At 44.8% G+C, this 26,656-nt stretch overlaps 1 long non-coding RNA gene and 2 pseudogenes across 1 annotated transcript in view; 2 read left to right on the top strand and 1 right to left on the bottom strand.

The window, feature by feature from the left end:
• LOC140210912 (uncharacterized) overlaps positions 1 to 26,656 on the bottom strand; it is an 88,651-nt pseudogene that overhangs the window by 41,887 nt on the left and 20,108 nt on the right.
• Positions 1 to 26,656, top strand: part of LOC140210917 (uncharacterized) — a 44,990-nt gene that overhangs the window by 6,900 nt on the left and 11,434 nt on the right. Inside the window, exon 2 of the long non-coding RNA XR_011889336.1 lies at positions 15,900 to 16,153. This is a non-coding gene — a long non-coding RNA (uncharacterized lncRNA). The remainder of the gene's footprint in view (positions 1 to 15,899; positions 16,154 to 26,656) is intronic.
• Positions 16,963 to 22,089, top strand: LOC140210908 (uncharacterized; annotated as a pseudogene).

Below are 26,656 nucleotides of genomic sequence, written 5' to 3'. Positions count from 1 at the left end.
GCACAGCCGTGGGTCAGCAGAGTGAACAGCAGTGGCCTGAGCACACAGCCCTGGGGAGCCCCCGTGCTCAGTGTGATGGTGTTGGAGATGCTGCTTCTGATCCGGACTGACTGAGGTCTCCCAGTCAGGATGTCTAGGATCTAGTTGCAGAGGGAGGTGTTCAGGCCCAGTAGGTTCAGCTTTCCAATCAGTTTCTGAGGAATGATTGTGTTGAATGCTGAACTGAAGTCTATGAACAGCATTCGAACGTACATGTCTTTTTTGTCCAGGTGGAGGGTGATGGCAATGGCGTCATTTGTTGAATGATTGGGATGGTACGCGAACTACAGGGGGTCCAGTGAGGGGGCAGCAGGGTCTTGATGTGCCTCATGACGAGCCTCTCAAAACACTTCATGATGATGGATGTGAGTGCAATAGGATGGTAATCATTGAGGCAGGACACTGAAGACTTCTTCAGCAAGGGGACGATGGTGGCGGCCTTGAAGCACGTAGGAGCGATGGCGCTGCTCAGGGAGATGTTGAAGATGTCAGTGAGGATATCTGCTAGCTGGTCGGCACATCCTCTCAGCACTCTGCCAGGAATATTATCTGGTCCAGCAGCCTTCCGTGGGTTGACCCTGCACAGGGTTCTCCTCACATTGGCCACGGTAAGACACAGCACCTGGTCATTTGGAGGAGGGTTGGTCTTCCTTGCCGCCAAGTCATTTTCTGTCTCAAAATGAGCGTAGAAGTTGTTCAGTGCATCTGGGAGGGAGGCATCACCCGCACAGTCAGGTGATGTTGTCCTGTAGTTGGTGATCTTTCCTGAATGCCCTTCCACATGCGCCGCGTGTCGCCTGCTATGAAGGCAGAGTCAACGAGTCCTCAGCAGCGTCCTCAACTTCTGTCCAGCCTGTATCCCACCACCTCAATGATATATGTCAACCATCTTGTTCAAACTCTGTCCAGTCTGTTTCCCACCAATGATTATATATCAACCATCTTTCTTCTACGTTGTCTTCATTGTGAAGTATTTTGCCTCACTGAATTATTTCTGAAATTGGTGTTTATTACCTGGAACTACTGGAGGATTTACTGAATGCAGCACGAGGTAGGGTAAAGACAGCCATTACGATTTTAGTTTAAATGTTGTAAAATGGCCGCTATATTAATCTTTGTCATGAGGAAATTTGCTGCATTTAAAGTAGAGACTGTTATTTTCTTTCTCAGTCATTTTTGGAGAATCACATTCTATGTTGCCAGGGTAACACTCCACCTGACTTGCAGGGAGTGGTGCACATTTTTATTGCTCTCTGGTCACTTCCCCTCATTAAGAGTTAGTGGCCTCGGGAGCAGATGGAACAGATTGATAGTGGGGTGGGGAGGATGTTGTGACCATTCACTGTATTGACTGTATTACCTCTGTGTTAGAATGAAAAGAAAACTAATGAATGTAGGAATTACATTTGTGCAACTTTGTTCAGGCCGTCAGAAACATCTCGTAACCAGTCAGTAGATGTGCATCATTTGAAGTAAAAAGAGAAAATGCTGGAAACGTTGAGCAGATCGGGCAGCATCTTGGACAGTCCCAGTTCTGATTCTGGGTCTTCCACAGTTTCTCTTTACACACATTCAATCTTATGTACTGAGTTTCCAGCACTTTAATGTCAATTTTATAGTAAACGTCTTTTATTCCTGTTAGCCTACAGAAAATGTGACGGCCAATTGTACTGGGCAAGATGTCATTTAACAATAAGATAACGATACAATGTGTTCAGTTTAGCTGCTGGAGACAATGTGAAACGTATCCCTGCTATCTAGTGATACACACCCAGGGTTTCCAGCCGGATCTCCGGCCCAGTCAGAGGATCATCAGGTTCCCATTCTGACACAGGTTGATGTAGGTGTGTTAGCTTTTGAACACTTAATGGCTGAAACACTGCGGCATATTACTGCAACAAGGAGTCCTGGGAAAATCTGTGCTTGAGCTACTATTCTGGGATGTAGACTCCAAGCATATAGAACTGTCAGTATTTGTGATTTGGCCCAGGTCACTACTTCAACAGATGGGGCTGGATGTTCCTCCTTCCACAATGAATCAGAAGTCTTGGGGTGCTAGGCATTGGTTGTGGGGGGATTTCTGATTACACCGCTCACTGTGAGATGTGGGGACGATATTTGGGGATTCAGGGGTTGGTGAGTGACAGATTCAGCTGTGTGAATCTGTGTGGTTGGTCCTGGGATCCAAGTACCATACAATGGTCCTGGGATCCAAGTTCAATGGACCCGGGGTTCAAGCTGCTCAGGTTTATGAGGTGTTGAGTGAGTATTTATTTTCTGGGCTCAGTTGTTTGGTTCTGGAGTTCCTTTGGAAGCAATGACTGCTATACTGAGGAGAGGTTGAGTTATCATTCCATCCCTCACAGGGGGAGGCTGTTCTGTGTTTGTAACAGTAGAAACAAACAACTGTGTTTGGACCTGTCAGTCAGTCGGTGGAAATCAGACAGAAACTCAAGATGCTGGAAATCTGCACTAACAACAGGATATGGTTAAAGCCCTTCTGACGAACAGTTGTGAACCCAAGTCGCTAACTTTGTTCCTTTGGAAATGAGCCAGTGCTCAGGCGCTTGTTTTGTGATGCTTAGTGGAACAGTAAAGAAACCACAACTTTTCCCTGTGAATTATCCTGGTACCACTTTCCCTGTTATTCCTGGAAATGTGTTCAGTTCAACTGTTGCTCACATGGTTCACAAGAGTAATCTCAGGAATGTGAGGGTTTATGTATGACATCCATTTGATGACTCTGGGCCTGTACTCTATGGAGTTCAGAAGTATAGAGGTGAACGGGATCTTATTTAAGCCCACAGAATTCTGAACAGCCTGGATACAGTGGACATGGAGAGGTTGTTTCCATCAGATGGAGAGTCTGGTGTCTGAGAGAATAGCCTCAGAATAAAGAAGTTTCCCTTTAAATCTGATATGAGAGAAACTTCTTCAGCCAAAGAGTGGTCAATGTGTAGAGTTTGTTGCAACAGATGGTGGTTGAGGCTGTCATTGGGAATATTTATGGCAGAGGTTAATATATTATTAATTGCTAAGCAGGAATCATTTTTTGTTAGCCAGAACTACTAGAGAATTAATTGAATACAGCACGAGGCATGGTTAAAAACAACCTTTACAATTTTAGTTTCACCGTTACAAAATGGCTGCATTGTTAACCTTTGTCATAATGAACTCACAGCATACAATGTTGAGTTTGTTTCCCTTTTCAGTTATTTTTAGTGAGCCACTTCCTCCGTTTCCAGGGTAACAGCCCGTCAGAGCTGCAAGAAGTGTTACATTTTTTTTTCATCACTCTGTGGTCACCGCTTGTCAGTGTAGAAACAGTGGCGTCAGGAGTAAAGGCAACAGAATGCCAGTGGGAGGAAAGGATGCTGTCAGCATTGACTGTATGGACTGTTTTACACCAGGGTCAGAATGAACTCAGAACTAACAAACTGGTGGAATGGGGTGGCATTTACACAATTTGGGGTGTTGCAGACATTTTGCAATCAGTTACTATCTGTGCATTAAAATGAAGAGGAAAAGAACTACAGTTGTAGGAAATTTAAAGTAAAAAAGAGAATGCTGGTAATATTCAGCCGATCGCAGCACCTTGGACAGTCCAATCGTGTAACTGGGTCTTCCACTATTTTTCCTTTCACAGAAGTAGCCGATATACTGAGTTCCCAGCAGTTTCTATTTTATACTTTTACATTTTGTTCCTGCTACACTGTGGGGAAACATGGCAGCCAACTGTGCTGGGCAAGATCCCACACAGCAATGATACAGTGATCAAATGTGCTCCGCTTAGCTGCTGAAAACAAGCTGAAGTTCCAAACAGCAGAAAGGAAATTATAGACCAGTTAGCTTGACCTCAGTGTTTGGGAAGATGTTGGAGTCAATTGTTAAGAATGAGGTTATGGAGTACTTGGTGACACAGAACAAGATAGTACAAAGTCAACATGCCTGTCGAACCTGTTCGAATTCTTTAAGGAGATTGCAAGTAGGATAGACAAAGGGGATGTAGTGGTTGTTGTATATTTGGACTTTCAGAAGGCCTTTGACAAGGTGCCACACATGAGCCTGCTTACCAAGTTTGGAGCCCGTGGTATTACAGGAATGTTACTAACATGGTTAGAACATTAGCTGATTGGTAGGAGGCAGCCGAATGAGAATAGAAGGATCATTTTCTTGTTGGCTACCAGTGACTAATGGTGTTCTGCAGGGGTCAGTGTTAGGACCACTTCCATTTATGCTGCATATAAATGATTGAGATAATGAAATAGATCAGAGTCAGAATCAGGTTTATTAATCACCTACATGTGATCTGAACTTTGCAGCAGCAGTTCAATGCGATACATAATCCAGCAGGGGGAAAATAATAATAAATAAACATTACAATTACAGCATACATATATTGAATAGATCTTTTTTAAAGTGCAAAAACAGAAATACTGTAAAAAGTGAGGTAGTGTCCAAAGATTCAATGTCCATTTAGGAATCGGATGGCAGAGGGGAAGAAGCTGTTCCTGAATCACTGAGTGTGTGCCTTCAGGCTTCTGTATCTCCTACCTGATGGTAACAGTGAGAAAAGGGCATGCCCTGGGTGCTGGAGGTCTTTAATAATGGATGCTGCCTTTCTGAGACACCACTTCCTGAAGATGTCCTGGGTACTTTGTAAGCTAGTACCCAAGATGGATCTGACTAGATCTACAACCTTCTTTTGGTCCTGTGCAGTAGCCCCTCCATAGCAGACAGTGATGCAGCCTGTCAGAATGCTCTCCAAGGTACAACTGTAGAAGTTTTTGAGTGTATTTGCTGACATACCAAATCTCTTCAAACGCTTAATAAAGTATAGCTGTTGTCTGGCCTTCTTTATAGCTACATCGATATGTTGGGACCAGGTTAGATCCTCAGAGATCTTGACACCCAGGAACTTGAAACTGCTCACTCTCCCCACTTCTGATCCCTCTATGAGGATTGGTATATGTTTCTTCGTCTTACCCTTCCTGAAGTCCACAGTCAGCTCTTTTGTCTTACTGATGTTGAGTGCCAGGTTGTTGCTGTGGCACCACTCCACTAGTTGGCATATCTCACTCCTGTACACCTCTCATCACTACCTGAGATTCTACCAGCAATGGCTGTATCATCAGCAAATTTGTAGGTGGTATTTGAGCTATGCCTAGGCACACAGTCATGTGTATACAGAGAGTAGAGCAGTGGGCTAAGCACACACCCTTGAATTGCGCCAGTGTTGATGGTCAGCGAAGAGGAGATGTTATCACCAATCCGCACAGATTGTGGTCTTCCGCTTAGGAAGTCGAGGATCCAATTGCAAAGGGAGTTACAGAGGCCCAGGTTCTGCAACTTCTTAATCAGGATTGTGGGAATGATGGTATTAAATGCTGCTATACTCAATGAACAGCATCCTGATGTAGGTGTTTGAGTTGTCCTGGTGGTCTAAAGCCATTGAGATTGCATCTGCTGTTGACCTATTGTGACGATAGGCAAATTGCAATGGGTCCAGGTCCTTGCTGAGGCAGGAGTTCAGTCTAATCATGACGAATCTCTCAAAGCATTTCATCACTGTCGATGTGAGGACTACCAGGTGATAGTCATTAAGGCAGCCCACATTATTCTTAGGCACTGGTATAATTGTTGCCTTTTTGAAGCCAGTGGGAATTTCTGCCTATAGCAGTGAGAGGTTGAAAATGTCCTTGAATACTTCCGCTAGTTGGTTGGCACAGGTTTACAGAGCTTTACCAGGTTCTCCATCAGGATCTTCTGCCTTGCGAGGTTCACCCTCTTTAAAGACAGTCTAACATCAGCCTCTGAGACGGAGATCACAGGGTCATCAGGTGCAGCAGGGATCTTCACAGTTGTAGTTATATTCTCCCTTTCAAATTGTGCATAGAAGGCGTTGAGTTCACCTGGTAGTGAAGCATCGCTGCCATTCATGCTAATGGGTTTCGCTTTGTAGGAAGTAATGTCTTACAGACCCTGCCAGAGTTGCCGTGCATCTGATGTTGCCTCCAACCTCATTCAAAATCGTCTCTTCGCCCTTGAAATAACTCTTCGCAAATCATACCTGCTTTTCTGATACAGGCCTGGGTCACCAGATTTGAATGCCACAGATCTAGTCTTCAGCAGTCTTCTTTATCCACGGCTTTTGGTTTGGAAATGTACAGTATTTGTGTACACACATTCACCCACACAGGTTTTAATGAAGTCGGTAACAACTGCAGCATACTCATCCAGGTTTGAAGATGAATCGCTGAATAAAGTCCAGTCCACCAATTCAAAGCAGTCCTTAAGGTCCATACCTTCTTGGTCGTCACTATTGATGCTGCAATCTTCAGTCTCTGCCTATACTCAGGGAGTAGAAGTACAGCCAGGTGATCAGACTTCCCGAAGTGAGGATGTGGAATAGCACAGTAGGCATTCTTGATGGTGGTGTAGCAATGGTCCAGTGGTGTTTCGTCTGGTATTGCAAGTGATCTGTTGATGGTAGTTGCTTAGGATTTTTTTCAGACTTGCTTTGTTTAAATCTCCCAAAACGATGGTGAAGGTGTTAGGGTGCGCTGTTTCGTGCATGTTGATCCCATTGATCAGATCATCTAAAGCCTGCTTGACATTGGCCTGAGATGGAATGCAAACTGCTACCAGAGTGACCCCAGAGAACTCCCGTGGTAAGTAAAAAGGACGACATTTAACTGCTAGATAGTCCAGGTCTGGTGAGCAGAATTTGGACAGCACTGATATACTTGTGAACCAAGAAGAGTTGATCATGAGGCATACTCCTCCACCCGTGCTCTTGAGACACTCTGTAGATCTACTCTGACAATGTATAGTAAACCCGTCGATCTGAATCGCTGCATCCAGTATGGAAGGGGTTAACCAGGATTCCATGAAACAAAGGACACACGTGGTCCTAATGTCCCTCTGACTCCGCACCCTGGCTCTGAGATCATCGATTTTACTCACCAGAGACTGCACGTTCGCCAGCAAGGTAGTCGATACAGTATAGGGAGTTTAAAACCCCGTTTCTTAAACGCACTTGTAACCCCACTCTGCCCCCACGCTTCCTCGAGGCGTCCTCGACGCTTCTGAGCACAGACTGTGTTGTTTCCGTCAGTTTTAACTGGCGATAGTTCATTTAAACGCATTAAGACATCTTTGTTGACTGTACTGACCTTGGAAGCAGTTGTGTTTTTTAGTTGTAGTAGGCTGAAATGGGAATATTTATCGTATCCATTGACGGTACTGCTGCTACTCGAGTCGCGCCTATGGGCCGTGGAAGTTTTGTACAGGCAAAGACAATGTTAACAGCAAGATTAGATTGTAATTAATCTGAAGAGATGCTTCCTGAAAGGACACGTGATCAGCGCTGTCTGATCCATTGCCTCTCTTCTTCACAACCTAACTTGTCTCAGGACCTGTCCTCCCGGGTCATGGAGCGTTCAAACATCTCAAATTCTCCCAATTTCCTATCACTCACCACTCACCACACACCCAAAAATCCACCCATAAGCTCAACCCACACAAACAGATCACCTTCACCCCAAACCCATTCTGCCCTCCCAGCTTGGGAACCACAACTAACTGATCCCACACCCCGGGTTCGGGTGCAGAGCTAAAACCGGGGCTGCAGGACTGGAGAGCCCGGAGCCTCCAGCCATCCAACAGAGCTCGATCCCGGCCGTTTCCCACTGCAACTGGCCTCCGATTTCCAGAAACCTGAGATCAGCCCCTTCCTCGCCGATGCCCGTACAGTCCTGCAGCTGGCAACACTCAATGTCAACAGCGCGCATGCACGTCTCTGACAGTCCAGCGGCGCCGGCACTGGCTGGAGGCCAGAGGGACAGCGCAGAGAGCTCGGCCGTCCGCATCTTTCACTGGGACACCCCTAACTCCATACAGCCGACTCTGGATGAACTTTTATGACCAAGAAACATAACTCCTCTCAGCGATCAGCTGTCTGAATGATTCCTGACTTTCAGAGGAAGGGGTATCTATGTCTACATTGTCAGAGTGTTGAGTTTATCAGGAGACAAAGACTGCTGGGACTAGAGGTCTTCTGTTGACTGATACACTGTGTGTACACCCCATTGGCAATTCTGGTTTGCATTAATAAAATAAAAACCATTGTTTATGAAAATGCTAAACAATGAGATACTGCACTCACTAAGCCATCCCAAACCAGATCAGTCTGGAAAGTCCTCCTCTGAAACATTCACAAACTAGAGAAAATCTGCAGATGCTGGAAATCCAAGCAACACACACAAATTGCTGGAGTGACTCAGCCTTAGTACTCTTTTCCATAGATACTGCCGGGCCTGCTGAGTTTGGGGCTTTTCTACCGGTGAGAACATGTTCTGACCCGTTCTCTCTGGGTACGTAATGATATCAACCACCTTTGTCCTTGGCAACAAGTAGCTTTCACTTAACAAATGTGCCAGACTCCAAGAGACAGACTACTGCTCTTCCCTTCATATTCATTGGCATTGTCATCAATGAGTTCACCGCCGTCAGTCACCTGGGGCGGGGGGGGGGTGGGGTTCAGTGGAAATATTTACCGTAGGTACAATACAGAAACTGGTGTTACCTGTGTGTATTGTGATGCAAAATTTGCTGGAGAATTTGCAAGTGGAAACAAGTGGAGAGATATTTGGAAATCTGACTTTTTAAAGCATCATTCAGAAAGCAAATTATGTATGGACGGTGAGCAAATGCTCTGGTGAGGAAATCCTTCATTACCCACTACAGGTCTGTGACTGAAATTGTGTGAGAGTGCGGATGAACTCGATCAAATCCAGAGGAGATCCCACACAACAACAGGTGTTGGGGGGAATTACCAGGCACAGGAAAGTCAAAGGGCTGATAGGGAATCCATTAGTTAGGGGAACAAAACCTGAAGGGTACTAATACCCCAGTGGTAAGGCTTGCTAGTGCTTCCCTGTGGGGTGGGTGGTTAAACTAAAGCTGCAGGGAGGATTGGAGCCAGAGTGACAGAACAGATAGTGGAGAGGTTGAATTGAATTGACTTTATTACTTACATACTTCATATACACGAGGAGGAGAAATCTCTGTCTAAGTGTGCAATTTATAGTAATTAATATGTACATAGGACATTCAATATAACATAGAAATACAATTGGATCAACATGAATGAATCACTCTGATGGCCTTGGTGAAAGAAGCTGTGCCAGAGCCTGCTCATCCTGGCTTTTATGCTGCAGGACCGTTTCCCGGATAATAGCAGCTGCAACAGTCTGTGGTTGGGGTGACTGAGCTCCCCAATGATCCTACGGGTCTTTTTTACACAATAATGTTAATATCCTGGATGGTAAGAAGTTCACATCTACAGATGCGCTGGGCTGTCCGCACCACTCTGCAGAGTCCTGCGACTGAGGGAAGTATAGTTCCCATACCAGGCAGTGATGCAGCCTCTCAGGATGCTCTCAAGTATACCTCTGTAGAAAGTTCTTGAGATTTGGGGAACCATACCAAACATCTTCAACAGTCTGAGGTGAAAGAGGCACTGTTGTGCCTTTTTCACCACACAGCCGGTATGTACAGACCAGGTGAGATCCTTGGTGATGTGTATGCCAAGGAACTTAAAGCTGTTCACCCTCTCAACTGCAGATCCATTGATGTCAAAAGGGTTTACCCTGTCTCCATTCCTTCTGTAGTCCACAACCAGCTCCTTTGTTTTTATGACATTGAGGGAGAGGTTGTTTTCTTGACACCAGACAGATGTTGTTCAGATCTCAGACAAAGTCAGCAATCAAAAGTTTGAGCATGGTGCAATGACTGTCCTAAGCTGTGTATATCACAATCCAAGAAGCATAGTAGGAAAGCCAGATGAGCCCAGGACATGGATTGTCTATTTGTAGTGAAGTAATTGTGTTAGTCACTGTTTTGTATATATTGTATAGCACCGATATTTGTAATAAAGGAATTTTGTAAAACAAAAAGGACATGGAATTATGATATTGTAGCCATTACTAACTGTAATGGCCACCTAACAGTAGTAGTGAGGTCGGAGATGGTATTAAACAGGAAATTAGAAATGCGTGCAATAAAGGAACAGCAGTTATAATGGGTGACTTCAATCTACATATAGATTGGGTGGACCAAATTGGTAAGGGTGCTGAGGAAGAGGATTTCTTGGAATGTATGCGGGATGGTTTTCTGAACCAACATGTTGAGGAACCAACTAGAGAGCAGGCCATTCCAGACTGGGTATTGAGCAATGAGGAAGGTTTAGTTAGCAATCTTGTTGTGCGAGGCCCCTTGGGTAAGAGTGACCATAATATGGTGGAATTCTTCATTAAGATGGAGAGTGATATAGTTAATTCAGAAACAAAGGTTCTGAACTTAAAGAGGGGTAACTTTGAAGGTATGAGACGTGAATTAGCTAAGATAGACTGGCAAATGATACTTAAAGGGTTGACAGTGGATATGCAATGGCAAGCATTTAAAGATCGCATGGATGAACTACAACAATTGTTTTCCCAGTTTGGCTAAAGAATAAACCAGGGAAGGTAGTGCACCCGTGGCTGACAAGGGAAATTAGGGATAGTATCAATTCCGAAGAAGAAACATACAAATTAGCCAGAAAAAGTGGCACACCTGAGGACTGGGAGAAATTCAGAGTCCAGCAGAGGAGGACAAAGGGCTTAATTAGGAAAGGGAAAAAAGATTATGAGAGAAAGCTGGCAGGGAACATAAAAACTGACTATAAAAGCTTTTACAGATATGTGAAAAGAAGAAGATTGGTTAAGACAAATGTAGGTCCCTTACAGTCAGAAACAGGTGAATTGATCATGGGGAACAAGGACCAATTGAATAACTACATTGGTTCTGTCTTCACTAAGGAGGACATAAATAATCTTTCAGAAATAGTAGGGGACCGAGGGTCCAGTGAGATGGAGGAACTGAGGGAAATACATGTTAGTAGGGAAGTGGTGTTAGGTAAATTGAAGGTATTAAAGGCAGATAAATCCCCAGGGCCAGTTGGTCTGCATCCCAGAGTGCTTAAGGAAGTAGCCCAAGAAATGGTGGATGCATTAGTGATAATTTTTCAAAACTGTTTAGACAATAGACAATAGGTGCAGAAGTAGACCATTCGGCCCTTCAAGCCTGCACCGCCATTCTGAGATCATGGCTGATCATCTACTATCAATACCTGGTTCCTGCCTTGTCCCCATAACCCTTGATTCCCCTATCCATAAGATACCTATCTAGCTCCTCCTTGAAAGCATCCAGAGAATTGGCCTCCACTGCCTTCTGAGGCAGCGCGTGCCACACCTCCACAACTCTCTGGGAGAAGAAGTTCCTCCTCAACTCTGTCCTAAATGACCTACCCCTTATTCTTAAACCATGCCCTCTGGTACTGGACTCTCCCAGCACCTGGAACATATTTCCTGCCTCTATCTTGTCCAATGCCTTAATAATCTTATATGTCTCAATCAGATCCCCCCTCAATCTCCTTAATTCCAGCGTGTACAAGCCCAGTCTCTCTAACCTCTCTGTGTAAGACAGTCCGGACGTCCCAGGAATTAACCTAGTGAACCTACGCTGCACCTCCTCCACAGCCAGGATGTCCTTCCTTAACTCTGGAGACCAAAACTGCACACAATACTCCAGGTGTGGTCTCACCAGGGCCCTGTACAAATGCAAAAGGATTTCCCCTGCTCTTGTACTCCATTCTCTTTGTAATAAAGGCCAACATTCCATTAGCCTTCTTCACTGCCTGCTGCACTTGCTCATTCACCTTCAGAGACTGATGAACAAGTACTCCTAGATCTCTTTGTATTTCTCCCTTACCTAACTCCACACCGTTCAGATAATAATCTGCCTTCCTGTTCTTGCTCCCAAAGTGAATAACCACATACTTATTCACATTAAACGCCATCTGCCAAGTTTCTGCCCACTCACCCAGCCTATCCAATTCACCTTGAATTCTCCTAACACCCTCATCACATGTCACACTGCTACCCAGCTTAGTATCATCAGCAAACTTGCTGATGTTATTCACAATGCCTTCCTCTAAATCATTGACGTAAGTCGTAAACAGCTGTGGTCCCAATACTGAGCCCTGTGGCACCCCAGTAGTCACCACCTGCCATTCCAAGAAACACCCATTCACTGCTACCCTTTACTTTCTATCTGCCAACCAGTTTTCCATCCATGTCAATATCCTCCCCCCAATGAGCTCTGATTTTACCCACCAATTTCCTATGTGGTGCCTTATCGAATGCCTTCTGAAAGTCAAGGTACACCACGTCCACTGGATCTCCCGCGTCTATCTTCCTGGTTACATCCTCGAAAAATTCCAATAGATTAGTCAAGCGTGATTTGCCCTTGGTAAATCCATGCTGGCTCGGCCCAATCCTATCACTGCTATCAAGATATGCCGCTATTTCATCTTTAATAATGGACTCTAGCATCTTCCCCACTACTGATGTTAGGCTAACAGGGCAATAGTTCTGTTTTCTCCCTCCCTCCTTTCTTAAAAAGTGGGATAACATTAGCCATTCACCAATTCTCAGGAACTGATCCTGAATCTAAGGAACATTGGAAAATGATCACCAATGCATCCACAATTTCCAGAGCCACCTCCTTTAGTACCCTAGGATGCAGACCATCTGGACCCGGGGATTTGTTAGCCTTCAGTCCCATCAGTCTACTCATCACCGTTTCCTTCCTAATGTCAATCTGTTTCAGTTCCTCTGTTACCCTATATCCTTGGCCCATCCATACATCTGGGAGATTGCTTATGTCTTCCCTAGTGAAGACAGATCCAAAGTACTTATTAAATTCATCTGCCATTTCTCTGTTTCCCATAACAATTTCTCCCAATTCATTCTTCAAGGGCCCAAATTTGTTCTTAACTATCTTCCTTCTCTTCACATACCTGAAAAAACTTTTGCTATCCTCCTTTATATTCCTAGCTAGCTTGCGTTCATATCTTATTTTTTCTCCCCGTGTTGCCTTTTTAGTTAAGTTCTGTTGCTCCTTAAAAATTTCCCAATCATCCGTCTTCCCACTCACCTTAGCTCTGTTATACTTTTTTAATGCTATGCTATCTCTGACTTCCTTTGTCAACCACTGTGGCCACTTTCCCCCCTTTGAATCCTTCCTTCTCTGGGGGATGAACTGATTTTGCACCTTGTGCATTATTCCCAAGAATACCTGCCATTGCTGTTCCACTGTCTTTTCTGCTAGGATATCCGACCAGTCAACTTTGGCCAGCTCCTCCCTTATGGCTCCATAGTCTCCTTTGTTCAACTGCAGTACTGACACTTCTGATCTGCCCTTATCCCTCTCAACATGCAGATAAAAAACTTATCATATTATGGTCACTACCTCCTAATGGCTCCTTTACTTCAAGATCACTTATCAATTCCTGTTCATTGCACAACACTAAATCCAGAATAGCCTTATCCCTGGTCGGCTCTCGTACAAGCTGCTCCAAAAATGCATCTCGTAGGCACTCTACAAACTCCCTATCCTGGGGTCCAGTACCAACCTGATTTTCCCAGTTCACCTGCATGTTGAAATCCCCCATAACTACTGCGACATTTCCTTTGCCACATGCCATTGTTAGATTCTGGATTAATTCCTGAGGATTGGAGGATGACTAATGTAACCCCGCTTTTTAAAAAAGGAGTGAGAGAGAAACCGGAGAATTATAGACCGGTTAGCCTGACATCGGTGGTGGGGAAAATGCTAAAGTCAGTTATCAAAGATGTGATAACAGCACATTTGGAAAGCAGTGAAATCATCAGACAAAGTCAGCATAGATTTGTGAAATGGAAATCATGTCTGACGAATCTTATAGAATTTTTTGAGGATGTAACTAGTAGAGTGGATAGGGGAGAACCAGTGGATGTGGCATATTTGGATTTTCAAAAGGCTTTTGACAAGGTCTCACACGGGAGATTAGTGTGCAAACTTAAAGCACACGGTATTGGGGGTATGGTATTGATATGGATAGAGAATTGGTTGGCAGACAGGAAGCAAAGAGTGGGAATAAACGGGACCTGTTCAGAATGGCAGGCGGTGACTAGTGGGGTACCGCAAGGCTCAGTGCTGGGACCCTAGTTGTTTACAATATATATTAATGACTTAGATGAGGGAATTAAATGCAGTATCTCCAAGTTTGCGGATGACATGAAGCTGGGCGGCAGTGTTAGCTGTGAGGAGGATGCTAAGAGGATGCAGGGTGACTTGGATAGGTTAGGTGAGTGGGCAATTTCATGGCAGATACAATTTAATGTGGATAAATGTGAGGTTATCCACTTTGGTGGCAAAAACAGGAAAACAGATTATTATCTGAATGGTGGTGGATTAGGTAAAGGGGAGGTGCAATGAGACCTGGGTGTTATTGTACACCAGTCATTGAAATTGGGCATGCAGGTACAGCAGGCAGTGAAAAAGGCGAATGGTATGCTGGCATTCATAGCAAGAGGATTCGAGTACAGGAGCAGAGAGATACTGCTGCAGTTGTACAAGGCCTTGGTGAGACCACACCTGGAGTATTGTGTGCAGTTTTGGTCCCCTAATCTGAGGAAAGACATTCTTGCCATAGAGGGAGTACAAGGAAGGTTCACCAGATTGATTCCTGGGGCGGCAGGACTTTCATATGAAGAAAGACTGGATTGACTGGGCTTATATTGGCTGGAATTTAGAAGATTGAGGGGGGATCTTATTGAAACGTATAAAATTCTAAAGGGATTGGACAGGCTAGATGCAGGAAGATTATTCCCGATGTTGGGGAAGTCCAGAACAAGGGGTCACATTTTAAGGATAAAGGGGAAGCCGTTTAGGACCGAGATGAGGAAAAACTTCTTCACACAGAGTGGTGAATCTGTGGAATTCTCTGCCACAGGAAACAATTGAGGCCAGTTCACTGGCTATATTTAAGAGGGAGTTAGATATGGTCCTTGTGGCTAAAGGGATCAGGGGGTGTGGTGAGAAGGCAGGTACAGGGTTCTGAGTTGGATGATCAGCCATGATCATACTGAATGGCGGTGCAGGCTCGAAGGGCTAAATGGCCTACTCCTGCACCTATTTTCTAGATTTTTACTGAGAGTTAGTTGCACCTAACAGTCTGAGGGATTTAGAGGAACAAATTTGTGGGGAGATCGCAGACTATGCCAAGAAACAAAGGTTGAGATTGTAAGCGATTTTTAATTTCCATATATTGACTGGGGCACCATACTGTAAAAGGACCAGATGGGGTCGAGTTTGTCGAATGTGCCCTTAATCAGCATGTAGAATTTCCAATGTAGAAGTGTACAATAAGCTATAAGGAAATGATCCAGGGCTAGTGAAAGAAATTAGTGTATGGGAACACTTTGTATCTAGTGATCATAATGCCATGAGGTTCCAAGTAAGTATAGAAAAAGTGGAGTCTGGACCACGATTTGAGATTCTAAATTGGAGAAAGGTCAATTTTGATGGTATCAGAAAGGATCTGACACGTGTGGATTGGGACAGGCTATTTTCTGGCAAAGGAGTACTTGGTAAGTTGGAGGCCTTCAGAAGTGAAATTTTGAGTGTGTAGAGTTTGTATGTTGCTGCGAAAATAAAGGTCGATATATAACTGATGCAGGGAACATTGGTTTTCCAGAGATATTGAGGCCCTGCATGTGTTGTTCCTCTACATTCCTTAGGCTGTTGGGTGGAACCAAGACTCATTAATGACTACAATATCGTAATTCCATGTCTTCACCTCATCTGACTTTTTTTGCTGTTTTCTGTTGGTTTTTAAAAGCTTCCCAATATTTATTGCTCTATTATTTGCCCTCTCTTTGGCTTTTATGTTGGCTTTGGCTTCTCATTTCACCCATGATTGTGTCCTTTAGAGTGCTTCATTGGGATGTATCTACTACGCTCCTCCTGAATTGCTCCCAGAAACTCCAGCCATTGCTGCTCCATCATGATTCCTACCAGCTTCCCCTTCCAATCAAGTTTGGCTAGCTTCTCTGTCAAAGAAGCATGGAGAAGTTCAGTGCAGAAAAAGGCCATTTGTCCCATCTAGACAATGCTGAAAACTTTGATGCTGTCTAATGAAATGACCTGCACCGGGACCATAGCCCTCCATACTCCTACCATCCAGGTACCTATCCAAACTTCTCTTAAATGGTGAAATTGAGCTCACATGCACCACTTGTGCTGGCATCGCATTCCACACTGTCACAGTCAATTCAGTGAAGAGGTTTTCCACATGTTCCCGTTAAATTTTTGTTAAATGGGGAAGCCACTTACCCATGACATCTGGTTTTCATCCCACCCAACCTCAGTGGAAAATGCTGCTTGCGTTTACCTGATCTATACCCTCATAATTTTGTATACTTCCAACAAATCCACAAAGCAATGTATAATTTCCTTGTTTATGTTTAGAGCATTTTTTAGGTTTATAAGATGATGAGAGGCATTGATCGTGTGGATAGCCAGAGGTTTTTCCCCTGGGCTGACATGGCAAATACTAGGAGCCATAGTGTTAAGGTGCTTGGAAATAGATACCGAGGGGATGTCAGGGGTAAGTTTTTCACACGGAGAGTGGTGGGTGCGTGGAATGCACTGCCGGCTATTTGTGTGAGAGTGTTTCATTTACTGTGGGGCCAGACACCCATGCAGTTCAATGGGAACAGGGAATAATACCAATGGAGAGAGTCAAACTGAGCCAGGTCACAGATTGGAGATGGCAGAAATGCCCCATTCTTATAGAAACAGAAAAAGCATCAGAGAATTTGATGGTCATTCCAGATACCAGCACTGTGCCCAGTTAGAAGATAATTTCTCTCTCCAACTTGGGCTGAACTTCACTGTAACAGTGTGATGTCAGATCACACCTTGACAACTCAAGTGATCTCATCTGAAATGTTGCCCTACGCCCATTGATGGATTTTGTAAATCTTTTTACAGGTTAAAAATGACAAGGAATTGTCTACAGGAATCTCGAACAGAACACGCCAGTTTTGCTGAATCTGTCCAGATATTTAAGAAGTGGAGCAAGGGATTCACTCAATCATCCTTCCTGCTCAGACAGTCGGGAGGAATTCACTCGATCATCTGACCGACTGGCACGCCCGTCATTTTACACCGGGGGAATCCATTCATCTGCTCAGACAGTGGGAATGGATTCAGTCAGTCATTTCAACTGAAGGTACATCAACAAGTTCACACTGGGCAAGGTCATTCACTTGTTCTGTGTGTGAGAAGGGATTCAGTCTGTCTTCCCACCTGTGGACACACCAGTCAGTTCACACTGGGCAGAGGCTGGTCATCTGCTGAATTTGTGCAGAAGAATTCACTCGGTCATCTGACCTAATGGCTCACCAGCGAGTTCACACTGGGGAGCAGTCGTTCACCTGCTCAGACTGTGGGAAGGGATTCACTTGCTCATATAAACTGAAGGAACATCAGCGAGTTCACACTGGAGAGAGGCCGTTCACCTGCTCAGGCTGTGGGAAGGGATTCACTCGGTCATACGACCTACAGAGACACCAGCGAGATCTCAGCGGGGAGAGGCCATTCACCTGCTCAGACTGTGGGAAGGGATTCACTCAGTCATCCCAACTGAAGGTACATCAGCGAGTTCACTCTGGAGAGAGGCCGTTCACCTGCTCAGTCTGTGGGAAGGGATTCACTTGCTCATCCCAACTGAAGGTACATCAGCGAGTTCACACTGGGGAGAAGCCATTCAGCTGCTCAAACTGCACGAAGGAATTCACTCGGTTATACGATCTACTGGTACACCAGCGAATTCACACAGGGGAGAGGCCATTCACCTGCTCAGATTGCGGGAAGCGATTCACTCACTCATCCCAACTGAAGGTACATCAGCGAGTTCACACTGGGGAGAAGCCATTCATCTGCTCAGACTGCGGGAAGGGATTCACACAGTTAGCTAACCTACAAGTACACCGGTCAGTTCACACTGGGGAGCGGCCGTTCACCTGCTCAGTGTGTGGGAAGGGATTCACTCGATCATCTGATCTACAGATACACCAGCGAGTTCACACTGGGGAGAAACCATTCACCTGCTTGGACTGTGGGAAGCGATTCACTTCTGCATCCCAACTGAAGGTACATCAACGAGTTCACACTGGAGAGAGGCCATTCACCTGCTCAGACTGTGAGAAGGGATTCACTTCCTCATCCCAACTGAAGGTACATCAGCGAGTTCACACTGGGGAGAGGCCATTCACCTGTTCAGACTGTGGGATGGGATTCACTGTGTCATCTCACCTACTGAGACACCACTCAGTTCACACTGGGGAGAGGCCATTCTCCTGCTCAGTCTGTGGGAAGGGATTCACTTGCTCATCTAAACTGAAGGTACATCAGCGAGTTCACACTGGAGAGAGGCCATTTACCTGCTTAGACTGTGGGAAGGGATTCACTTCCTCATCCCAAATGAAGCTACATCAGCGAGTTCACACTGGAGAGAGGCCATTCACCTGCTCAGACTGTGGGAAGGGATTCACTTTGTCATCTCACCTGCAGAGACACCAGTCAGTTCACACTGGGGAGAGGCCGTTCACCTGCTCACTCTGTGGGAAGGGATTCACTTGCTCATCTCATCTACAGAGACACCAGCAAGTTCACACCAGGTAGAGGCCGATCACCCCCTCAGACTGTGGAAAGGGATTCATTTGCTCATCCCAACTGAAGGTACATCAGTGAGTTCACACTGGAGAGAGGCCATTCACCTGCTTAGACTGTGAGAAGGGATTCACTTTGTCATCTCACCTACTGACACACCGGTCATTTCACACTAGGGAGAGGCTGTTCACCTGCTCAGTGTGTGGGAAGGGATTCAGTCAGTCATCTCAACTACAGAGACACCAGCGAGTTCACACTGGGTAGAGGCCGATCACCTCCTCAGACTTTGGGAAGAGATCCTCTCAGCCAAATCAACCAAATGTGCATCATTGAGTTCACACTGGAGAGAGGCTGCTCACCTGCTGTGAATGTGGGAAGCGATTCACTCAGTCATCTAACCTTGTGTAACTGTGGCTTTGGGTAGCAGCTTAATATTGGTGGTGATAGCCCCCCAGCTTGGCCAAACTTAAGAAATTTTGTTTGGGTGGATGCTGCATGATGTGTCCCCTGTTACAAATCAGTACTCCAAAATAACAAACGGTACACAATATGTGATTAAATGTTTGAGCTTTATAGTTCTTACTTTGACTGTAGGGTTAGTAAAGAAAAAAAAAGAAAAAGGTCCCACTCTCTCCATTCGTGTCTTGTCATCTTGTTAATAAGTGCGCATGCGCCGGTTGTGCATGCAGCCTGTTACAGCCGTTCCGATGAGATTCTTACATTTTTCTTCTTACTATTAACTTACGTTATTTTTTTTTCACAGTAACACGTCGAAGCTGCATTCTCTCTAACATGCTGGTAGAGAGAGTTTTATTTCGGTTTTTAGCGCTGGAAATAGTTACATCCTGACACGCGGGACAGAAGCGTGGTCACATTGTTCATTCCAGGGACCAGCTGAGCCAATAGACTGGTCCTGGACTTTTTTCCATCTGGCATAGTTTGCATTTTGTTGTTTGATTGTTTGTGGTTTTTGTATTGCTATATTTATGCTTTATTCTTGGCTGGTGCGGCTGTAACGAAACCCAATTTCCCTCGGGATCAATAAAGTATATCTATCTATCTATCTATCTCTCCCCAGCAAAGGACCATGAAATTCTCTCTTCCAGACTCACAAGAAAGAAAAACATTTCTCTCATTAGATAGCCCCGCATCCCAAAACCCTGTTGTCTCTAGTTGTAACCTAAACATTGCTGCTACAGAGAAACCATTAGCTCAGCAGTGAAACAATACAGAGAGGCCATTACATTAGCAGTGAAACCTCACAGCATTTACACTTGTGACACACTACCAGGTTCACACTGGGGAGAAAGTTTCAATAAGCTGCATGCTGGATATTTGTCCATCACTGTTGCTGAATGCAAATTTGAGAGTGACCGTCGGTGCTGAACTCTGCAATTATTGCTGCTGCTCACCACACCCAGTTCTGCACCCTGGTCACTGGGCATGGGAGGAGTTTCTTCTGCTGCACATTCACCTTTAATGGGACTGGAGTTTAATATTCTGAATCTGAGACAAATAAATCAGTTCTATTTTACACTCTGCCTGGTACTTAGTGAATTTATAACACACCTAGTGTACAGTAAAGAGTCAACTCAGGCCGGCTGGACCCTGCCAGTGATTCTATTCCATGACAGTCCTTTCAAATTCTTCCCTGTCGTTCACCTCTTGCTCTTCCTGTGGTGATGGGTTCCAAACAGTCATCACTCTGTGGGTGAAGAGGTTTCCCTTGAATTCTCTGCAGGGGGAAGAAGTTGAGCTGACTGCAGTTCTGTCTGAGATGTTCTTCGCCCCTGAAATCTCTGGGTTGAGGAAGAGTGACATTGGTAGTTAACCTCCTTATTCAGGGCTCATTTCCACATTATGGGTCATTTTCCCTGCTTCTAAAGGGTTGTTAGAAAACACCACTGCCCTCTAAAGACTGAAAGCAGAATGGGAAACCATTAGTTGGATGTTCAACAGGGCAGGGTCAGAAACCAGAGGCGGGTCTGCACAGGGCAGAGTTTGGGGCTCTGGACGATGGTCAGGGTAAGAACGTATGATGAGGAGAAGGGAATCAGCAGTGGGGCGTGGCAATGGATGACAGAGTAGCAACATTTGAAAGCTGATTGACGGGGAAAATAATTTGGTTGTCTGAATGATGACACAAACAATACCTGTAGTGAGGTGCTCTGCTGGTTGAGGAACGTGTGTGTTGGGAATGGTTATACTTATTGAGGGAGTTGTTCCTACTTGTTTATCCAGTAATATTATATCTGGATGGTTATTTTGGTTTATCCTATCTGTAATAATGTACTGATTCATATAAATTGTGAGTTCCTGTCCTTAAATGGATCAGGCTTGAATTTATGGTGCCTTAATGAAGTTATCGTGGTCATTCATGAGTTCGTATTTTAAAGCAAGATTTTGGTGAATGATATTTGCCACTTGATTGTACCTTTGTAAGTAATCAGATTGAGTTAAACTGCTGCCGGATCCTGGAATGTATTGGATTGTGTCTGGTTTCTCTTGGAATTTTCTGCATTTATTGCCTTGTTTGTATTGTATGTATTTTTGATTTTTATTTTCTTTTTGTTAACCACCTTGTCCTGTATCTCTGCGAGGAACCCCTCTGTTTCTGGGAAGAGGTCTCCAACTCTCAGTCAGGTGCTCAATGCTTCCTTGTCAACATCTAGTCTGCTCACATTATTGGGATGTCTCCCATGGAGGGTCATACTCATTCCACTGGTTAACGTTTTCTTCCATATTGATGATTTATTTTTCTGAGTTAGCTTCTCATTTAAGTTTTCTGGTCGGTATTTCTTATCACGATCGCATATACATATATGGAGTACTGAGTCCTGTTCATTTTTGATCCAAATATATACTTAGTTTTATCTGACTGTTGTGTGATTTTTTTCATGTGTGTTATTCCTCTTCCTCCTTCTGTCCAAGGTAGTGTTAATCTAAGTGGGTCTCAGTGTAAATAGTCTTTTCTACCTAAGGGGTTTCTTCTTTTATGTTACTACAAAGGCTCCTAAAATGGCTTCTTTGTTATGTTATAATAAAAGTGGCTTTTCTGTAATAATAACTGCGATGTAAGGAGTTCTCCCTCTCCCTCATTGATAAGAGAGTGAACGAATCAATGAGTAACCATGTGATTTTTTTTGTGGGTGATATTCTGTCTCATATGGCTGGGAACCGGGTGGTTTGGCAGGTGTTTCGTGAGGAGACCCGAACAGGAAGGATGTGGTGGCAGCGCTCTGGCCGACCACCGTGGTTGGTCCCGAGCGGCGAGTCAAGGGGGTCAGAGGGGATCTCATGGTGGAAAGAGGACCCCGTTAACTGAGCTCCAACGGTTGTGCACGAAGTGGTTGAACTCTGATAAGTCTGGCGCCTTTTGCTTTCCCTTTTAATATTGTATCTCTATTAATTACATAGTTCCAGTGCGATTTATAAAGTGCAATCTGCAAATCGTACATTGTGTGCTGTCTGATATTTGATGTGTGAGTTTGTACCAGGTGGCATTACACAGCAAATACGCAAACCATGAGACACGGTTGGACGGGCGGACGGGGTTTCCCCTAGATAAACACGAGCCGACAGACCTGAGCGTTACATAAGCTATCGGTCATCAAGCCGCAGCTCTAGATCCCTAACACGGTCTCCCAGAAGCTGTACCTCGGTGCATCTGGCGCAGATCTGGCCATCTGGGAGACTGGACGATCGCCGGGATTCCCACATCTTACACCCAGAGCAAAGTACTAACCCTACAGACATGCTCTGGTACATGTTCGTATGCTCAATAGACATGTTCACTGCTTAACCGCCTGGAGGAGGGAACGAGATGAGAGATGTCCAAATCTGCTGATAACACAGAAATAGAGGAAAGAAATCTAATGACGACGTTGTGATTCTGCATCAGGTAGTTCAAAAGGCAGATTGTATTTTGGCCATCACCGCTCAGGGAGTGGAGCAGCGGTAGGCATCCTACGGCCCGCGAAGGTATTTTGACCTGCCCGCGAGCGATTTTTGCTTCGTTACACGCGGCCACACTGATGGACATGCATGGTGTCTAGTTACACCGGCCCCAGGTTCTTTTTGTTCCAAACCACACTGGTATATACCAATGACGGGAAGGTGGACTACCTTATTACTATGTATTATTAGATACTCTCCGTGCACACGCAGGTTTTCAGATGGATCGTTCAAATTTGTAAACAGAAACAGCGTCACTGTGTCTTAACAAGACATCCACGCTAAATATCCAAATATTTACATGTGCTACGATACTTGTTGAATAACTCGCGTTTCGAAATAAAGTCAAAGAAAAAAATTCCAATGGCAATGAATGCAAAACGCAGCAAGGTAGACGCTGAGTGCCGAAAAAGCGGTGAAAATGAAGGAAATACCCGTGCCAGCTACGAAAGTCTCAAAACGTATTGCAGAAAAGATGAAACCTTTTACAAATGGAGAGTTTGTCAAAGAACGTTTACTGGCAGTGGTGGATATTGTTTGTCCTGAAAAGAAATCTTTATTTGCATCTATCAGCCTGTCAGCAAGAACGATCAGAAGGCGAGTTGAGGAAACGTCAGCAGATGTTAAAAGTTATTTAAGGGATGCCTGCAACGAATTGCATTCTTTTTCAATTGCGCCTGATGAGAGTGAAGACTTGAGAGACACTGCTCAACTTGCAGTGTTTTTGCGAGGAGTGACCTCAACTTTTCAAATTTTTGAAGAGATTATTCAATTAATTCTTGTAAAGGGCACGGTTACTGGAGCATACATTTTTGAAGCTTTGCTGAAAATGTCAGAAATGAAACTTAATGTGTCGAAGTTAATTGGCATCACAACTGACGGGGCACCAGCAATGGTGGGACAGAAAACTAAACTGAGTGTTTGTTTACCGATTGGCATACTTGGTTAAGCACAAATGATTTTCTAGCATGTGTTATTCATTAATTTGAGGCAAAACATAACTAGATATGTTTAAATGGATAATTCCCATATTTCAGGTTGTTAATGGTATTTAACTGGCCCACCATCGGCTCATTAATACGCGATCCGGCCCACAGAGGCAAAAAGGTTGCCGACCCCTGGAGGAGAGATTATGTACTGGGCCGGTGCAGCTACCATTGTACAGGGTGTTAGTGAGGCCACACCTGGAATCCTATGCAGGGTTTTAATGCCCAAGCAGAAAGAAATCTTAAGAGTAGCTATGGAGCCAGCCAGAGCAGTTTTACCAGTGTAATACATGGGATGATTTACTAGCAGAGGTGAGATGATTTGGCCCTGAATTTAGAACATATTCACAAACGATAGGGTATTTGTGGAGCATCCTGATAGAGTATCTCTCCTTGTAAGTTAGAGAGCCACAGAGAGGGTCGACGATGGATGCTCACGTCAAATGGAAATGTGTGAAAGTTCCTGGAATTTTATATCTTCTATTTAATTTCGCTTTGTGTTCAATGAGGTATCTATCAGAGTGTACAATCTTTGGGATTCACTGCCCGGAAGGTATGAAGGCCGGTTGGCTGGGTATTTTTGGGGTGGAGATAGATAATTAATTAATTAGGAGCGAGAGGAATGGACACAGGATCTTAGATCATACACGGTCGTATTGAATAATCATCAGATCATAAGACACAGCGGGAGAATTTTTCTCCATCTCTATTCTAAACGGAGGTCCCGCTATTCTGTGGGCGGGTTCCCCTGGTCCCCCACTACAGGAAAAATCCTGTCCACATAAACTCTTTCTCAGCTTTTCGGTATTCGAGAGCCTCCCTCATTTTTTTTTTCTAAACGCTATTGGATACAGGCCCAGAGACATCAAATGCTCCTCACGCGTTAACCCTGTCAGCCTCGGAATCATTTTTATGAACCTCCTCTGGACTCTGTCCAATTCCAGCACATTTTTCCTGAGGTAAGTCCCTACACTGCTCATGGTAGTTCGCGTGGTTTAACCAATGCCTTAGAACGTCTCAACATTGTATCCTTATGAATACAATATAACATCAATGAATACAATGGTAACATCATATTTACATAACTTTTCAGGTGAATGCCCAGAGTAGAGAGTAGAAGGAAAGGCGATGGGCAGTAATTTGTTTGTACTGGAAGGAGAAATCGATATTCATGCCTTCAAGTTGGAGCTACGCAGGTGGAATATGCTGTGTTTCTCTTCAACCCTGAGGCTGTCAAGTTGAGCAACTCCAGCCATTGCTATTCTGCCGTTATCCCTGTTCGTGTCCCCTTCCAGTCAACTTTGGTGAGCTCTTCTCCCGTGCCTCCGTAGTTCCCCACACTCCACTAATAATGATGCATCTTGTACCTTTTCCCTCTCAAAGTGCAGGGTGAATTGTAACATGTTATCATCACTGCGTCCACGTGTCCTTTACCATAAGCTCTCTGATCAAATTTGGTTCAGTAAACAACACCCAATCCAGACTTAGCTTTTCTCTAGTGGGCACAATTACAGGCTGTTCTAAAAGGCATCTTATTGGTATTTTCCGAATTCCCTCTCTTGAGATCAAGCACCAACCTGATTTTCATAATCTACCTCCAACCATCCCGCTCATGGACTGTTTGTCCCACTCCCATCAGGGGGTAGACTACGCAGCATCCTCACCACGACTACCAGCCTCTGGGACAGCTATTTTACCCAAGCAGAAAGGCTGATAAATATCTCTACCCACTAACCCACCCTTCCACACCACCAAACACCTCTACTTCATCATTTCCTGTCTGCCATCTTATGTGCAGACAATCTATGCTGAGCGTCGCTTGATTCACAATCAAACTGTTCACAGTATATAAACTGCGGATATCTGTTTTTACTATTGTGTTTTTGTGCTGCATTGGAGCCGGAGTAATAATTATTTCGATCTCATTTACACTTATCTGCTGGAAATGGAATTAAACAACCCTGAATCTTGAATAAACATTTCAGCAGGCAGCAGCGTCACATTTCTGTCTCTCAGCGTTATTGCGGCAGAGCGGCACTTGGTGACAATGGAGTCCACAGATCGGGGGTCCTGTTATTGCGGCAAATCACCACCAAGTGGAAGTGTTGTCCACAAAAGGAAGAGGTTTACAGCGATAAGGAGGGGTGTAGGGGGTTGGAAGCCAACTCTGCCCCAAACCACTCTCCTCACCACTAGTCAGGGTCCCAAATTGTCCTTCCATATGAGGCAACTTTTCAACATCATGACTGTTGGGGTCATCTACTGTTTCCAGTTTTCCAGGTGTGGCCTCCTCGACATTAGTGAAACCCGATGTCGTCTCTGCATTCTGCACTCTGACCCGATGAGATTCTGCAGATGTTGGAGATGCAGAGAAACATACACAAAATGTTGGAGGAAGTCAGGAGGTCAGGTAGCTTCGATAGAGGTGTATAAAGGAAAACAGAGATTTCCTGCCGAGACCCTTCATCAGGACTGGAAGTGGGGAGAAGCAGGAAGAAGATGGTGCGGGGAGTGGAAAGAGTCCAAGCTGGTAGATGATCGGTGAAGCCAGATAAGAGTGAAGGTGAGTGGGTCGGGGAGGTGGGAGATGAAGTGAGACACTGCGAGGTGGTAGGTGGAAAATGCAAAGGGCTGAAAAGAAGGAATCTGATAGGATAGGAGAGTGGACAACGGGAAAAAAGGAGGTAAAAGAGGAACCAGAGGGAGACGATCCGCAGTGGAGAAGAGAGAAGTGGGGAGACAGAATGGAGGGGACGGGTAGTGTGTTGATGAAAAGAAGAGGTGGAGGTAGAAGTTAAAGATCTCGATGTTCATGCCTTCGGGTTGTAAACTACCCGGATGTAATATGAGGTGTTGCTCCTCCAACCTGAGAGTGCACTCATCGAGTTAGTTAGACAATGAACCGGAAGGGAGAGTGGATTAATAATTTTCCCCTGGGATCCCTATTAAATCAATCCTCTCTCACCTTGAACCGGTGCCCTCTGTTTGTTGATTCCACAAAAGTGGGGAAAAGGACTGCGCACATTCCATATTTCTGTACACTCATGGTTTGGAACACCTGCATAAGGTCA

This window comes from Mobula birostris, chromosome 16, assembly GCF_030028105.1.
Source record: "Mobula birostris isolate sMobBir1 chromosome 16, sMobBir1.hap1, whole genome shotgun sequence".
NCBI classification, from domain to species: domain Eukaryota; kingdom Metazoa; phylum Chordata; class Chondrichthyes; order Myliobatiformes; family Myliobatidae; genus Mobula; species Mobula birostris.
Note: the sequence above shows the minus strand (reverse complement) of the source record. Positions and strands in the feature narration are given on the sequence as shown.